The 17,138-nt window shown below is 37.3% G+C and overlaps 1 protein-coding gene across 2 annotated transcripts in view; it reads left to right on the top strand.

The window, feature by feature from the left end:
* Positions 1 to 17,138, top strand: part of LOC134212175 (facilitated trehalose transporter Tret1-like) — a 218,183-nt gene that overhangs the window by 17,003 nt on the left and 184,042 nt on the right. The gene's annotated exons all lie outside the window — the stretch shown is intronic.

Here is a 17,138-nt window from a genome sequence, read left to right as displayed (position 1 = left end):
GTGAAATTCGGTTCATTAATCGTGGCCTAATCAAAATCATTATTCAACAGTTTCAACAGTTTGCTTAACCTTATATACCAACGCCGGAATTCTTATTGGAATTGTTGTTAGTGAGAAAACTAATTTGTAAGTAGATTATAAATTGTCAATCTGATCAATTCGTTTAAATAAATAATATTTCCAGTCGAGTTGCGGAAAACCGAACTACGAAAAAGTTTGCAACACCGAGTAACACCTATTCATAAATCCGGGGACAAATCTGATGTTAATAACTATCGACCTATATCAGTATTATCTGTTCTGAGTAAATTATTGGAAAAAATGCTTGCGACTAGGTTACTGGATTTCCTGAACGTGCATGACATCCTATATAGCCATCAATACGGCTTCAGAACAGGATCTAGCACACTGACAGCGACATGTGATCTTATTGATGAAATATATGCTGCTATAGACTCCAGAAAACTGGTTGGAGTACTATATCTTGACCTAAAAAAGGCTTTTGACACCATCGACCATGACATATTATTGCGCAAGTTGGATTTCAATGGGATTCGAGGAATATCGAATGACCTAATCCGTAGCTATCTAACCCGAAGAACTCAATTTGTGCACGTGAATAATAACAATAGCTCTCAACGTCCATTAATCGTCGGTGTTCCGCAAGGCAGTACTCTTGGTCCACTGTTGTTCCTCCTCTACATAAACGACTTGTCGAATTTGAAACTGCATGGAAAACCTCGGATGTTTGCTGATGATACTTCGTTATCCTACCACAGTACAAACGCGAATGATATTATTCAACAAATGAAGGAAGACTTGGCGATGCTTTATGATTTTTTCAACGAGAACCTACTTTCTCTGAATTTGTCAAAAACAAAATTCATGATTCTACATTCACCACACCGTGAAGCAGTATCGCACAGAGACCTAGTCGTACAATCGACTACAATCGACAAGGTGGAAAATTTCAAACACCTTGGCTTGGTAATTGACTCGAAACTCTCGTGGAGTGCACATGTGGATTCACTAAAAACAAACATAAGCTCGGTATGTGGTATATTGTGGAAGGTCTCCAAATTTCTACCCCGCAAAACGTTGATAACAATGTACCACGCGTTTGTACAATCAAAATTGCAATACCTTGTAGCGATTTGGGGAGCTGCAGCAAAGTGTAGATTGAAACCTCTACAAGTAATCCTAATCCGTTGTTTGAAAGCAGTGTTTAATCTACCAAGGTACTGTACAAAAATAGTTTATCATCGATACTACCAGTTTCTGCATTAAAAGAGCTCCAGTATTTGCTGCAGATCCACAATAACACGCATAACATGCAAGCACATCGTAATCAGGTTTTGGAGTATGCTTCCCATAGATATTCGCTTCGAAATGCTGCTGTTCTAGTCACGTTACGCACCAATACAGAGATGGCTAAGAGAAGTGTATCCTATTACAGCAAAAATGCTTCAATGATCTGCCGTAACATTGAAACATGAGCGTAATGTTAAAACATTCAAACAAGCTGTAAAAACATTAATACGATCGCAAACTTAACGCTACGTCAACTAGCAGCTCATACTTACCTCGACCTACATCAAATTCGAGCTCAACTCGCTGTAAAACAAACTTCGGCTCTCCCAGCTCGTGTCAGCGGTAGACACCTGTTTCTGTCCCAGACGCACGGCCAGCAAGAAACGCCAGTTTCCATCTTAGCACAACATGCTTTTGGTAGCCTCTTCTGTCATGTCTACTGTGGTATCTCCAGCTCCAGTTGCTAGGTCAGCAAGAAACGCCAGTTTCCCTTCCAGGTAAAAGAAATTGGTATAAGTCTGGCCGAAGCCAATGATACTGCTCCCGTTTTCAAAATATTGAATGGTTCCAGCACAATACGCCTTTGGCAGCCTATCCCATCATGGCTCCTGTGGACTCTTCAGCTACATCTGTAGTCGCTCGGTCAACAAGAAACGCCCGTTTCCCTCCCAGGTAAAAGAAATTGGTATTCGTCTGGCCGAAGCCAAAGATACTGCTCTTGTTTTCAAAATATTGAATGGTTCCAGCACAATACACCTTTGGCAGCCTATCCCATCATTGCTCCTGTGGACTCTCCAGCTACATCTGTAGTCGCTCGGTCAGCAAGAAACGCCATTTTCCCTCCCAGGTTAAAGAAATTGGTATACGTCTGGCCGAAGCCAAAGATACTGCTCCTGTTTTCAAAATATTGAATGGTTCCAGCACAATACGCCTTTGGCAACCTATCCCATCATGGCTCCTGTGGACTCTCCAGCTACATCTGAAGTCGCTCGGTCAGCAAGAAACGCCAGTTTCTCCCAGGTAAAAAGAAATTGGTATACGTCTGGCCGAAGCCAAAGATACTGCTCCTGTTTTCAAAATATTGAATGGTTCCAGCACAATACGCCTTTGGCAACCCTATCCCATCATGGCTCCTGTGAACTCTCCAGCTACATCTGTAGTCGCTCGGTCAGCAAGAAACGCCAGTTTCCTCCCAGGTAAAAGAAATTGGTATACGTCTGGCCGAAGCCAAAGATACTGCCCTGTTTTCAAAATATTGAATGGTTCCAGCACAATACGCCTTTGGCAACCTATCCCATCATGGCTCCTGTGGACTCTCCAGCTACATCTGAAGTCGCTCGGTCAGCAAGAAACGCCAGTTTCCTCCCAGGTAAAAGAAATTGGTATACGTCTGGCCGAAGCCAAAGATACTGCTCCTGTTTTCAAAATATTGAATGGTTCCAGCACAATACGCCTTTGGCAGCCTATCCCATCATTGCTCCTGTGGACTCTCCAGCTACATCTGTAGTCGCTCGGTCAGCAAGAAACGCCAGTTTCCTCCCAGGTAAAAAGAAATTGGTATACGTCTGGCCGAAGCCAAAGATACTGCTCCCGTTTTCAAAATATTGAATGGTTCCAGCACAATACGCCTTTGGCAGCCTATCCCATCATTGCTCCTGTGGACTCTCCAGCTACATCTGTAGTCGCTCGGGCAGCGAGGAACGCCAGTTTCCTCCCAGGTAAAAGAAATTGGTATACGTCTGGCCGAAGCCAAAGATACTGCTCCCGTTTTCAAAATATTGAATGGTTCCAGCACAATACGCCTTTGGCAGCCTATCCCATCATGGCTCCTGTGGACTCTCCAGCTACATCTGTAGTCGCTCGGTCAGCAAGAAATGGTAGTTTCCCTCCCAGCACAACATGGTTTTAGCAGCCTCTCCCGTCATGGCTCATGTGATCTATTCAGCTCCATCTGTAATAGCTCAGTTTCACTAGTCTATTTGCCTATTGCCAAAATATCGCCATCTCATCATCAGTGGTTAATGTTAATGTTTCATTGATTATGTTTATATGTATAGTGAACAATTCTGATTCTCTAAATTTGTTAGTAGTATAGTTTATATGCTCTTATTAATTATTATGTGAATTGTAAATGAACTATTGTACTTCCTTAAAAGAGAATATTTCTCACTGGAAGTGCACCAAAATTGTACAAAAAACGAAAAGAAGAGGAGGTTTTATGCCTTTGGGAGAAGTGCTTCAGTATGAATTCCACTCCCAGGGGCTTTTCCCTGCTCCAAAATAAAATAAAAGTCAACTAAGCTACGAAGGACCTCCGTCGACCTTCGCAACCTAGCGGCTACTGAACGAGCTCGAGATTCCCAAATTGGACGCATAGTCAAATCACTCGCAATCCATTTCTCAAGCCAATACTTCCACATGTGTATTGTACACGTCCACATTAGAGGAGCGTGAGTATTTAGAATGTCTGGCGGGTATACACATTCTTCATCAGCAACGGTACTGATCAAGTGAGGTTGTGTAAGCTATTTGCCAGTCGGTCGTGATTTGACTATGCGTCCAATTTGGGAATCTCGAGCTCGTTCAGTAGCCGCTAGGTTGCGAAGGTCGACGGAGGTCCTTCGTAGCTTAGTTGGTTAAAGCACCAGTCTAGCGTACTGTAGGGTCATGGGTTCGAGTCCCATCGAAGGGAAAGTGGTTACCTCCAATACATTTTCCAAATCAATATCTTCCACATAACGTACATATTCACATATGAGTTTTCATAACATTGTAAATTAACGTCCAAGTCGGGTGGTTTAATCCCCGGAAATAGGCAATTACCTTTGATTGAACTATATTATCTTGTCTATTTTCAAATGGCTGTAGGTTTATTTTGGTTCATTTGTATGGATTTGACAATCGGATTAAATTGAGAAATATTTCGCGGGGGTTTACAAAAGGATGAATGACCCATTTTTCGTTAGATTTTTATAAGCTATTTTAAAAAGTGACATCTCCCGTGCCCATTTATCCAATAACTTTACTTTCCTCCTCTGTATTCCCAGCCTAGTTCACCAATTAATACTTCACATAAAATATTCTATCAGCGAAGTTCTTATAAATTTAAGTTATGCGACATTTAACCGCTATCGATGAAAATAAATCGTCGGTAAAATTTTCGCTATTTGATTTGTTTTGCCAATCGCTCCTTCAACCTCCAGTCGATCATCAGCTAACGCCTCTATCCGAATATTAATTCTAGTTTAGAATGATTTTTGTCACGGTATTTGGTAATGGTCATTACCTTTGTTTTCGCTTTTTTCATAAAATGATTCGATAATCACAAGTTTGACAGAACCAATTAAACTTATTGAACCAAAATTTCAGGGTACAGTGATATTGTACTACAGATGTCAAGTTGTTTCCGAGTTGATACCCCCAGAACTAATTGTTTCGATTAATTCAGCAACAAACCACGTTGTAGTGATATCTATATTTTTAATCACCCAGCCCCGTAGTGCTTGAGTATATATGAGCCTATACCAAAATAACTAATGAGTAATGGAATTGTGTTATTAACAACAATAAAAAAAATTAGGTTTATCTTTAACTTTTTACGCTATAATCGAGAAATGCTCCCGATATAAGTAAGTTTGACAGAACCACCTGAACCAATTTTTCGGGGTACACTGACAATGTAGGGGAGGCACGGCAAATGCTGGGTAAAGCGTACCATTGGTACTTCGCGTACCTGAAGGAATAAAATAGACCCCATCTCGCGGTCCTTAGCCTCTTACCCAGCAACTCCTATCCCTACCTCCCCGCGGTGCTGGCCGGGATACGAGCAACCTTAGGGAAGATCGGGTAACCAACCCCAGTGGGAACTATAGTCAGTATGCTGACAGTACAAGTACAGGTGATCTCATTTGTTAGGTCACACTGGCGCCTACTACTTCAGAATGCAAGTCAATTTAGGGAAGGGGAGGAAATCACTCGCCCTGCAATCACTCGCCCACTGCAAGCCAAATATACCTCTTCACTTAGGAAAGAAAAACGGAAACGGTGTAGGAACCCATAGAGAAAGATACAAAGTAGGAGAATGAAAGGGACCTGGAATTGAACCCACGACCACCTGCGTTTGAGGCAGAAGCAGTAGTCATATGACCACCAAGCCCTGTCCATAAATAGTTTAAAGATATCCGACAAACAAAAATATATAAGCACTTTTAAAAGTAAAAATTGGAATCGTGAAAAAAGAATGTTTCATAAAGAAAACATGTTTTCCATTAGAGAAAAAACAAAATTAAAAAAAAAACAAATATTAGCAATTAATAAATACAAAACTTTTCAAAAGCTAATTTTTTTTCCACAAGAATTAATAAAAAGCAAAAAAAAAATACGAAAATTTTCTTTAAAAAATATATGAAATGGAATAAAATTTAATAAATTTGTCATGAACAATGAACGCTTTCAAAGAGTCATCTATGGGAAAAAACCTCAGTGTTATTGTTTTTTTATGTTTTCGTCTATGAAAGTTTTCGTTTATTCTATTTATTTCATTTTATAGTTTTTTTGTTTTTTTCTAGAAAGTTTTTAATTTTTTTGTGTGAAAAAATATTTATTTCGATATACTTGTTCATGAAAATTTTGCATTATTTAGGGACATTTTGTATTTATTTATTGCTTCTACCCAGATTCCTTTATTAGCCATTTCATATTTTTATTATGAAAAAAAATAATTCTTTTTAGGAATCTTATTTTGCTGCCGATAAACAGGAGGACCAAAAAGCGAAAAATCAAGAGTTCAACGATCCAGTTAAGGGGAAATTTTGTTTTAGTCCTGTTTATTATTTCAGAAGCTCCATGTCACCATGTAAATATTTTTGCAAGGTAGAATATTGTGCCAAAGCGTCATGTTTTGATAGTTCCGTTAGGATACGACAAGCAGGAAGACATTTTTTTATATAAGTACAGTTGCAGGTGAGCGTATTGTTCGCACGACCTTATTTCTGAATTTATTATTAATAACTGAATTTACTTCTAACCTTATTAGTTTATAATAAATTTATCCTTGAAGATCTTGTTAGAAAAAAAAATAAAGCTCTTCCTTTCCTCTTCATACAGCAGTTTGGCCGAAAGAAGGTTGTGAGATTTATACCATCACAAATATTGCTCTCCGCTCACATTCAAATCGACTTCTATAAAACATTCTTCATGCCTGCCGCATCCTAACGGAACTATTAAATCTATACTTTCGCCTCTAATTTCATCATGAACATGTACGTCTAAGTTTGGAAGATGATATTAGCATTTCCATATCATTGTAAATCGTTTAACTCCAAGTAGAAGTAAATGACAAGGACATCTTTTTGTCTTTATTATAGAGACTTGCAACCTTAGGACATTCTCAACAACAAAGTAGAAACTCATTTCAACACCTATCTGGTCACGCTACTAAGTCTGGCAACAGCAAATCACGTGGCGTTGATTAATGTGAAATCGATGTATTCAAGGATCTGATGATTGAAGCGCTATCGATCAGTCCTGAAAGCAAAGTCAGGGTGACCAACAACAACATTGCAAAATTGGTTTGAACGAAAGTAATGATATTTAAACTCTCCAATATTATTATGGTGGATATAAGCAGCCACTCATCATGACTTGCGAAAAGTGTTGTGTTTGTATACCAGACGACAGGCAAATCCTCCTTCTGATGTGGCGTTTATTGCGAAGACAATAATTCGGGTCCGGGTATTCTCTCCAAACCTGTTTGTGTATGATTTCCCATGCCAAAAAAGTTAAGGGAATCATGTGAAATCTAATTTAAAAGAGTGCATGCAAAAATCTATGATCGCACATATGATGGTGCATCGATACTTAAACATTTAATGATTGCAGTGCAGTGGTTGAATTTGAATATGGTCCATTCAATCTCAATCTTTATATTAGGGTTCGCCACGTATCACAAACTGCTACCTCTAAAAGCGTGCCGTAATTTATCACCCTCTTATGCATTTTACTGCAAAAGCAACGAAGGCCCACAGTTATTGAGTGGGAATTAAAAACCCTGTGATGTGTCCCTTTTTCATAGACACATAGGAACGTAACACGCTGCTAACAAGCTGTTCGATTCTTAGGAACGGCATTTTGTTTTCGTATTAAATTCGGTGAAGCTAATGTTGATTTATAATTTTGCAAAATCGCTTAAGGAAAATATGTAGCTCGATTCCTTACATCCCCTTCTGAGGAAACCAACCTGGATCCTTCATATGCTCGTTGTTAAAAGCTTTCAAATGATCATAATTTTACGTATTTTAGTTAAAATTACTTCAAATAATTCGCGAACGAACAAATTGATTGAATTTTGTGAAAATGGTTCCACGGCTGTTAAACCCGGGCCTTCTCTCTACTTTAAACAGCAAAACGTAGTTCCCTGAATGATTCAAAGGGAATGGATTGTTCACCTGAGAACTTCATACAATTCCGTTTCCTGCTCATCGCTCTAAGCCGGCTCATGAGCGTTTCGTCGTTGATGAACAGTTGATGTGTTGGGTGTAGCCTGGATAAATTTCTATTCGTTGTTGAGCAAGGTTGGACACCAATAATGACAATGGGCAATTTTGCGTCCAAGACTGCCGTAATAACTCTAAGCAGTCTGAAAGAATTCCTCGTGATTGAGAGAGTCTTTGAATGTTCTTAAGGATTTTGAGTATTCTATAAGAATTCCGGGAAGTAGATGCGTAATGATTTTTGATGGCCCGTATGTACAGCATTCACTCTACTAAAATCTCATGTCGAGTAAAGGTTTCAATAACCATTTATTTAGTAAATTGAAATTGCACAATTTTTTTCACAGAAATTCCCAAACATTTACCTAAGGGTTAACCAAAAAAAATAATCGGAGCTTGCTCCTTCTTTATTGACGGTTTACTTAAGAATAATTTACAATTCTGCGTATAGCTAGAAGGAAGTTTCCTTATGCAGTTCTGAGATTTGGCAATCTATATGGTTTCCGAGAAAGTGCTAATTATGGCATATGGTGTGAAGGTATGATTTGGTTGATAACTGGGTTGTAGCGAAAGCTGTTTAATAATAGAATATAATACTCATATGATTAGCGCCATTCATTATTCGTGCGAATTGACATTCACATACACATTCTTTACATCTGCAGTAGGTGTACAATTGACGAAAAAAAAAAACGTCGTTTACTGCACAATAATCAAGTGAAGCGGCGACGCTAGGCATACCAAAGATGGAATGAGGCTGTCGTTGCTGACGATCATCATCTTCTCCGGTCGAGTATGCGAGTGCGATGCGGTGGTGTTATCAAAAAAAAGTAAACAAAAATAAGCGTATAGGAATAACCTCTACCGAGGAACAGGCTGCCTTTTCGCTTTTATTTCATGCGAGATGCGTAGGCTGGTTCACGAGAGATTCAATAAGTGCTTTTTTTTGTTGACATGAATGGAATTCTGCAAATATCACGGGGATGACAAGCTACGACATCTTTGTCACATCTTTTCTGAATCACCAATACGAGTGCACGGCGAATGCAACATAAACAATTGCGAGGGTGAAAATGATATAAAACGAACAAAAGCATAGACAGTACCTTGTGCAACTAGCATTCTAAATAATTGAGCAAATAAGTTGAACATTCTTAACGTTGAAGCATGGAATCGAGTGTAAAATTGTTCTAATTGATTATTTGTTAAATTTGTCTCTATTTTCTCATGATTGTATCATGTGGCATTATTGAGTGGTATGGGCGTTTTGCATCATATTCTCCTGTAAAAACGTAAACATTCAAAATTCACGCACATACTATTGCAAATTAAATCAGTATTGGGGTAATTTGACACTGGGGGATAAATTTATCACCCAAAAAAGAACGAACAGGCAAACCTGTCAAAATCCATAGTAAAAAAATTGGATGTCGCTCCTCTGGCAAATATAGTTGATTATGGAGCACTTGTCTTTGATATTCTTTTTATTAATTCAGACTACATCCGAGTGTCCACCTTTCTTGGTCCATGGACAAGTTAATGGCGAAAACAGCCATTCATTCAGTGAATCTTTCCCTATTACATCCCACATTAGGTTGAGTAACAGATGCTGTTCCCAAACATACTGTTCTTGGTATAATCAACTAATTTGCTAATAACTTTCTAAAAAGTTATTTACCATTTGAAATTTTTCATTAACATGTAACGCATGAAGAATCCGACAACTTTCTCTATCGAATAACAAAAATTTTAAAAAATGGGTAAAAAATTGACCTCAACAACACAGTATTCTATCGTACTCAAAGCCCAAAATGACAAGAAACAAACCACGTTAAAAGCAGCACAGTGTAGTTTAATGAAAAGAAGTTTCTCAATACTGATCGACAATTCAGATAGTTTTTGAAATGTTTTGACAACATTATTAGGTTTTACGGCTGAGGTTTGTCCACCAGGCTCATCATGTTATATGTTGTAATTTTATCTGATGATAAATTGTTTTGGACATTGATTTGTTCTTTGATTCAATATTAAGACGATTGTTCGGGATAGTCGTAATGCAATCTGTTTATGCAGTTAAATATTGCATTTTATGGCGGAATCAAGTAACGACTCGGTAACTGCATGCATCTGAATTGCTTTTTAACTATAATTCAAGATAAATTGCTATACACAATCAGATGTACTTTATGTACTTTAATTGCATTTGACAGCGACTGGCAATCGTTCGACGTGCATTTATGGATCGCTACTGTATTTTTTTAAGAAAGCTGTTAGTGCAATACTCCATAAGAATAGAATGATCTTCCGTTAAAGTCGTATGGAGTTATATTGAACGTGTTTTAGATCTAATGAATGGTCGACCTAAAAGTCTTCTCAGCGTAGTTACCACAAAGCATTAATTGTTGTCAGGTGAATGACCAATGTTATTGACAAAATCTTTTTATTAGTTGGTACACATATAAATGCTTATTGCTTGACGCTGACAGACAGTCGCGTTGATATCACCTGCATTAGACATGCCACGAATTGATCAAATATTTGAATAATCTACTGACGTGTCCTAGGAATTGAGATCTGTATAATGATCTAGTTAGTCTTTTTACTATTAAAAATTGGCCCGATTGGTCATTTCGTTCCAAAGTTATTAAAAAAACATTGTTTTTCTGCCAAGTGTCCCCTTTTGGGAAAAAAAAATTCAAAAACGATAGAAATTTTTTTTTCATGGGTTGCAGCAATGCATTCAAATGACCGCAAATGTATATGAATTGATGGAAAAAGTAAAATCTATCCCTCTAAACTGCTATTTCGACCTCTCTTATGTGGTTTTCTTATTTTTTTAATGCTCGAGACCGGCACCACCAACGCTAGGTGGATTGATCTGGGTTTTTTAGTACATGGTTAGTTTCTGTCGATATCTAGAGATGTACAAACAATCAAGCCATTTGGTTGAAACGCGGTCGAGTTATTAATGTTGCGGACGGGAATAGGGGGTGCTGCCCAAATGGTCTCGCTCCCTAGCGGATATTTTTATTGCAAATTCCTTCTGAAATTTCTTCCGAATTTCTGTTTTGGAATTTCTTCAGAAATTCCTTTTGGAATTCATTCGAAAAAAATTTCTGGATTCTTCCTGGAATTCCCTCGAAAATTCCTTCCAGAAATTTCTTTCAAAATTCATTCGGAAATTCCTTTCAGAAGTCGTACGGAAATTTCTTCCGTAATTCCTCTTGGACTTTCTCAGGAAGTTCCTCTAGTAATTCCTTTGGAAGCTGCTCTCGGAATTCTTCAGAAGTTTCTTTTGGAATTCCTCCGGAAGTTGCTTTCGGAATTTCTTCTAAAATTCCTAATGGAATTCCCCCGGGAAACACGTTCAATATATATTAGAAATTCCTTTGGTATACCTTTTTATATACCTTTCGGAATTCCTTCAGAAGTCATTTTCGAAATTCCTTTGCAAGTTACTCTAGGATTTTACTTGGAAATTTCTTTCGGAATTCCTTCGGCTACTCTTTTCAGAATTCTACCTGAAATTCCTTTCGGATATTCATTTCGAAAAGTTCTTTATCAGAAAAATATATTAAGCTCGTTTAGTGGAATGTATTAAACCGTCTAAGACGAATTAAGTACTGTCCATTTAATTCCACCAGTTAATGAATTCTTTGAGAAATGCAATCGGAATTCTTTCAGAAGATTCTTTTAGGAATTCTTCCGGAAGTTGCTTTCCGAATTTCTTCAAAAATTACTTATGGAATTCCTTCAGGTTATAGTTTTACACTTCCTTCCGGTATTTCTTTAGGAATTTCGAGTTCCTTTGCAACACCTTCGGTATATATTCAAAATTCCTTTGGTATTACTTCTGAAATCCCTTTTGAAATTTCTTCGGAGATTCCTTTGAAAGTTACTCTGGGAATTTATTTGAAAAAATATCTTTAAGAATTCTTTTGAGATTTTCTTGGTATTCCTTCTGTAATTTTTGACGTAGGACTTACGTCTTTCTTTACTATACTGGGTGTCATTTAGATTTTTGGAAATCTAGAGCGTTACGCTGAAAGGGAAGATTTCGAACATTACTAGCGCCCTCATCTTTCGATGGAATTAGAAGATTTATATATCAATCGACTTGGACACTCTCCAGCAATTTGTCAATTTCATTGAAACTTAAGATTATTTACGATAAGCTATTGAAATGTTCAATTCTTGTCAAAGCCGATTAAAATTACATATATAACCAATCCCGTGCATTCCTAACACGGACATCAGGATGCAGCATACCACGGGCGTTCGGGTCCACCACAATATTCTCTTTGTGGATTAAAGAAGCTTTGCCTGCAGTCAGTGGTGGAAATATGTGAACCTTACTCACAAAACGAGAAGTAGGCAATGCAAAAGACTCGCGAACATTTGTTTTGCATTTTTCTTGCCTGCCCACTACCCACAGAGAAAACAAAAAAATGAACCCCAAAAAAATGTTCGTGAAAGCTTCGTGAGTCAATCGGGTTAATTTGCAAAAAGTAATGAAACTGATGTTCGAGCAAGAACACAATTGTTTATTGTTTTTGTGTTTATGCCAAGCCAAATTTATCCAATGTATTCGAAGAATTCACAAATACTCGCGACCGTGATTTGTACTCCCGAACAAAATACTGCCCTGCTTTTTATCTTTGCTCTGCACGTACTCGCGAACACAGCAAGTGCCAGAAAAATGCAGGCAGTAGGTTCGCGCGAGTGTGGCATATTTGGTAGGCCCAATTACACTCTTTTCTTACTCGTGAAGCAAGTATTTCCACCACTGCCTGCCGTGTGTGAGTCATTCCAGTTTGTGACAGCAGCGCGTACTGACGTGCTTTTTGCTTACGCATTTTTTTGTCATTCTATGCTTGATGATGGTCGGATACAGTGGTGTCGGTCACGATGCCTTTATTGAGGGGGATCTGACTTGCCAATGTCTCCAAATCAGCCAACTTGGATTTTTATATGGAATTTATGCTTGTTTGTTTACGTGCTCCTTGACTAGTTTCTTATTTTTGTGTTTTTTCAGTAGTAAGCAAGTACAATTAGATGACAAACGAGACAGCACATTTAGTCCAAGTCTCAAAATTTGATTATTAAAATTTTTAAACTTTAAATACTATCATCAATAAGAATTCTATAAATGCCATACATTTCCTCATATTTATTTAAGGGCCTAATAGTTCGAAACAAAGCAATTCTGATTAAGAATTTAATTATCAGTTTTTTTCCAGAAGTTTTGAATAAACAAATTGCTAATAATTTTACACAGCATGTTGTTTCCAAAATCAATACCTATAATCAAACCCCATGAATTCAAAAGTTAATAGTAAATACGTTACGTTTATATAAGTCCTACGTCTACTCGCGGTTATGTTTAAAACATTACCCATTGCTCGTTTTTCGGAATTTTTTCTGCATTTCATTTCGGATATTCATTTTTAAAAATCGCATCTGAATTCTTAAAGAAATGAAATACATTTGGAAATTCCTTTCCGAATTTCGTTTCATCGGTAATTCCCTTTGAAACTCCTTCTGAATTTCTTTTTGGAGTTTCTTCAGAAAAAAATTGGAATCTACCAGAATTTTCTTTTGGAATTCCTTCGGAATGTTCTTTAGGAATTTCTTCAGAATTTCCGTTTGGAATTCCTTCGACATTTTTTCCTGAAACTCCTTCGGAAACTCCTTCCGGAATTCCTTCGAAAATTTCTTTCAAAATTCATTCGGAAATTCCTTTCAGAACTCCTTCGGAAATTTCTTCGGTAATTTCGTTCAGAATTCCTTCCAAAATTTCTTTGGAAATTCCTTCGGCAATTCCTCTTGGACTTTCTTCGGAAATTCCTCTTGTAATTCCTTCGGAAGCTGCTCTTGGAATTCTTTCAGAAGTTTCTATTGGAATTCCTCCAGAAGTTGCTCTCGGAATTTCTTCAAAAATTTCTTACGGAATTCTTTCGAGTAATCGCTTTGGACTTTCTTCAAATATTTCTTTAGGAATTGCTTCGGGAATTCCTTCTCGAAATGAAATACCTTTGGAAATTCCTTTCCGAATTTCGTTTGGAAATCAACCGGATATTTTTTTCAAAAACTTCTTTTGAAATTCGTTTCGAAATTTCATTCGGAATTCCTTCGGAAATCACTTTCGAAATTCCTTCGGAAATTCCTTTGAAAGTTATTCTACGCACTTATTTGGAAATTTGGGATTTTTTTTGGAATTCCTTGGGATTCCTTCGGAATTCCTGAAATTCCTCTCGGATATTCATTTCGAAAACTCGTTTTTAAATTCTTGAAGAAACGAAATACCTTTGGAAATTCCTTTCCGAATTTCGTTTCATCGAATATTTTTTCCGGAAATTCCTTTTGAAACTCCTTCCGAATTTATTTTTGGAGCTTCTTCAGAATATCATTTTAGAATTTATATGGAACTTTTTTTTGGATTTCCTTCGACATTTTCCTTCCAAAATTCCTTTCAGAAATTTTTTTCAAAATTCATTCGGAAATTCCGTTCAGAATTCCTTCCAAAATTTCTTTGGAAATTCCTTCGGCAATTCCTCTCGGACTTTCTTCGGAAATTCCACTTGTAATTCCTTCGGAAGTTGCTCTCGAAATTCTTTCAGAAATGTGTATTGGAATTCCTCCAAAAGCTGCTCTCGGAATTTCTTCGGGTAATCGTTTGGGACTTCCATCGAATATTGTACTAAAGCAATTGCCAAAAGTGGCCTTGGAAATTATTTCTTGAATTACTTTGAAACACATTCGGTATACATTCAAAATTTCTTTGGTATAAATGTTGAAATTCATTTCGGAATTCTTTCGGAAATCACGTCGGAACTTCTTTGGAAATTCTAATCTTCATTTTTTTCCAGTTGGTCAATGCTGGCATATTTTATTAATATTAATATGTTCGAATTGATGGGCCAGGCGCCGCTACGTAACCTAGTTTAACTTTAAAAATCGTCTTTGGAATAAACATATACTTAGTCTTATGTGGTCTTATGGTGTACGAGAACGTCAAAAACTACAAAAGATAACTCTATGTAACCAATTTTCTTTAAGTCCTAGTCTTACACAAAAGTATTGTGACGCCGCACTACATCCCTCACTAGGACATTGCCGCCTCGCTGCTTAGTGTTCATTCAGCACTTCCACAGTTACTAATCGCGAGGTTTCTAAGCCAAGTTACCATTTTTGCATTCGTTTATAATGACGCTAACACAATTAAGCTGGAAAGGAAAATTTCTTAGATCCGACCGTGAATCGGAACCAACCACCCTCAGCATCGTCTTGCTTTGTAGCCGGGCATCTTACCGCACGGCTAAGGAAAGCCTCCCGAACAAATGTGTATGGTAAAAGGAAATTTGACTAAACTTTTTTTAGGAAAGATTCGGAACGATCTGATATCATTAGCATTAGCATTGTTACGGTGTAATTCGTAGATTGGACACTAGTGATACTCATGTTTTACTTTGAGATCCTTATCTAGAGTCTTAAACAAAAATAACAAAAGCATGAGGATTACTACTCGTGGCCATGCCCATCTTCACCGTAACTAGGGAGAGGAAGGAAATGTTGATGTGGTCCTTACTTAACGAGAGGACACCGACTTAGCGACACCCTCATAAGTACCACGGAGTTGGATAATGAGAAAGTTATTCAGGATTTGCCTATCCAGTATTTTGCGCTCGATAATGGCGGCGTGAGCTACCCTTGATTTGACATCCAAGAGGTAGAAAATATTTACATATTTTAATCAACGTAGGCTTTGATTCATTAAAGAATACTGGCACTCATAAGAATTCTTGAAAACAAACAAACGTCAAATGTTTTCCTTGATTACTATTTTCTTATTTCCTTAATTATATTCTTCCAATAACATAAAATTTATAATTCTGTTTTTAGGTGGGTTCAAAATTACAACATATTAAGCTATATCAACGAAAAAAATGTGTGGCGTCATATTACAGCGAACTATGAAAGCTGCTGATTGATGCTCCTGAGTGGACATAATACTTAATAAATCTCAAAACTTCGAAAATGATCCACATAAAGAAATCGGTGGGATTGTATGGCACTACATTATAGCAGACAAATGCGCGTCATTGTTGGAGACGATATGATCGATCGAGTCGAATAGTCTACCCCCGCAGAAGTTTATGAAGATTCTGATATGTGGAGGTCTGGCAGTGATTGACATTATCCTGGCCCTCTCCAGTATTTTTAGGATACGTTGGGTTGGCATGCAATATGAAGATGAATATTCATGTTTTGACTAGTTGGCTGTAGGAAACGACATTTGCTACTGGATTTGTGCAGCGCTTTTGCATTATATTCATTCTTGTATTTAAACGTCTTTCATTATACTGTTGGCCGATTGCGTCGGGTTTTTCTTGATAATAAACTGATTATTATACTGAACATGACATTGGTGATTCTGGCATTCCATGTTTTCTGATTGCTATATTTCGGCAACACCTATTACACAGTTGTACATCAACCAAATTTCTTGATTTTCAGAACATAGTATCCAGGAAGTAATGTAACTATGTTATGAAGTACGCTTCTGAAATATGGATTATTTTGAGTTATATGTCTGTAATTGAATATCGTTGCCTTCATCGGTTAAGCTTAAGTAATCCTGGAATACATAGAATTATTGATGAATTTTTTTTTAAAGAGACTGTTTATTAGGCACCGATTTAAACACCATTTACGTAAAATGACATTTGTTTATACCGTGCGGGACCGAAATCCGTACAGCACCGAAATCCGTCCACCTCATAAGATATCAATAAATTAAAGATGGTTAACCTTCTGTCTGTGCTCAAAAAAACTTACGTTGTCTGTGCTCTGGGGTCAAATTGACCCCAAATTGAAATTGCTATAACTTTTTTATTGTTTGGCCGATTTTGGATTTTTGAGACTTTTTCGAAAGATATTTTAATCATCTTTCAGATTGTAATCAAAGATTGTCTATTGGTGGGCGGGTACATCGCGGGGAGGGGTTTTAGTGAACAAGGGTACAAAAACAGTGATTTTTCATGATTATTTTACTTATATCCGAAAATCCTACCCATTTTGAACTGCACCTTTTTTTAAAAAGATTATGCAGGAAGGCGTGTGCTTCAGCATGAGGCGTTGATAAGTTTAGAACTTGGTCGCCAGGTGGTGATATATTTGAATTCATTATTTTAGACTACTCAAGATATTCCGATATATAGAATGTAAAGTGTAAATATTCTTATCGCACAAATTTAAAATTTGTTAAAATGGCGTCTTGAACAAATGCCTTCCAGTGGGAATGGACTGTCTGGTGACGGAAGTAATAATTGGGAA

This window comes from Armigeres subalbatus, chromosome 2 (assembly GCF_024139115.2).
Source record: "Armigeres subalbatus isolate Guangzhou_Male chromosome 2, GZ_Asu_2, whole genome shotgun sequence".
Classification (NCBI taxonomy): Eukaryota; Metazoa; Arthropoda; class Insecta; order Diptera; family Culicidae; genus Armigeres; species Armigeres subalbatus.
The sequence above is the reverse complement of the archived record's forward strand: the minus strand, read 5'-3'. Positions and strand labels throughout refer to the sequence as shown.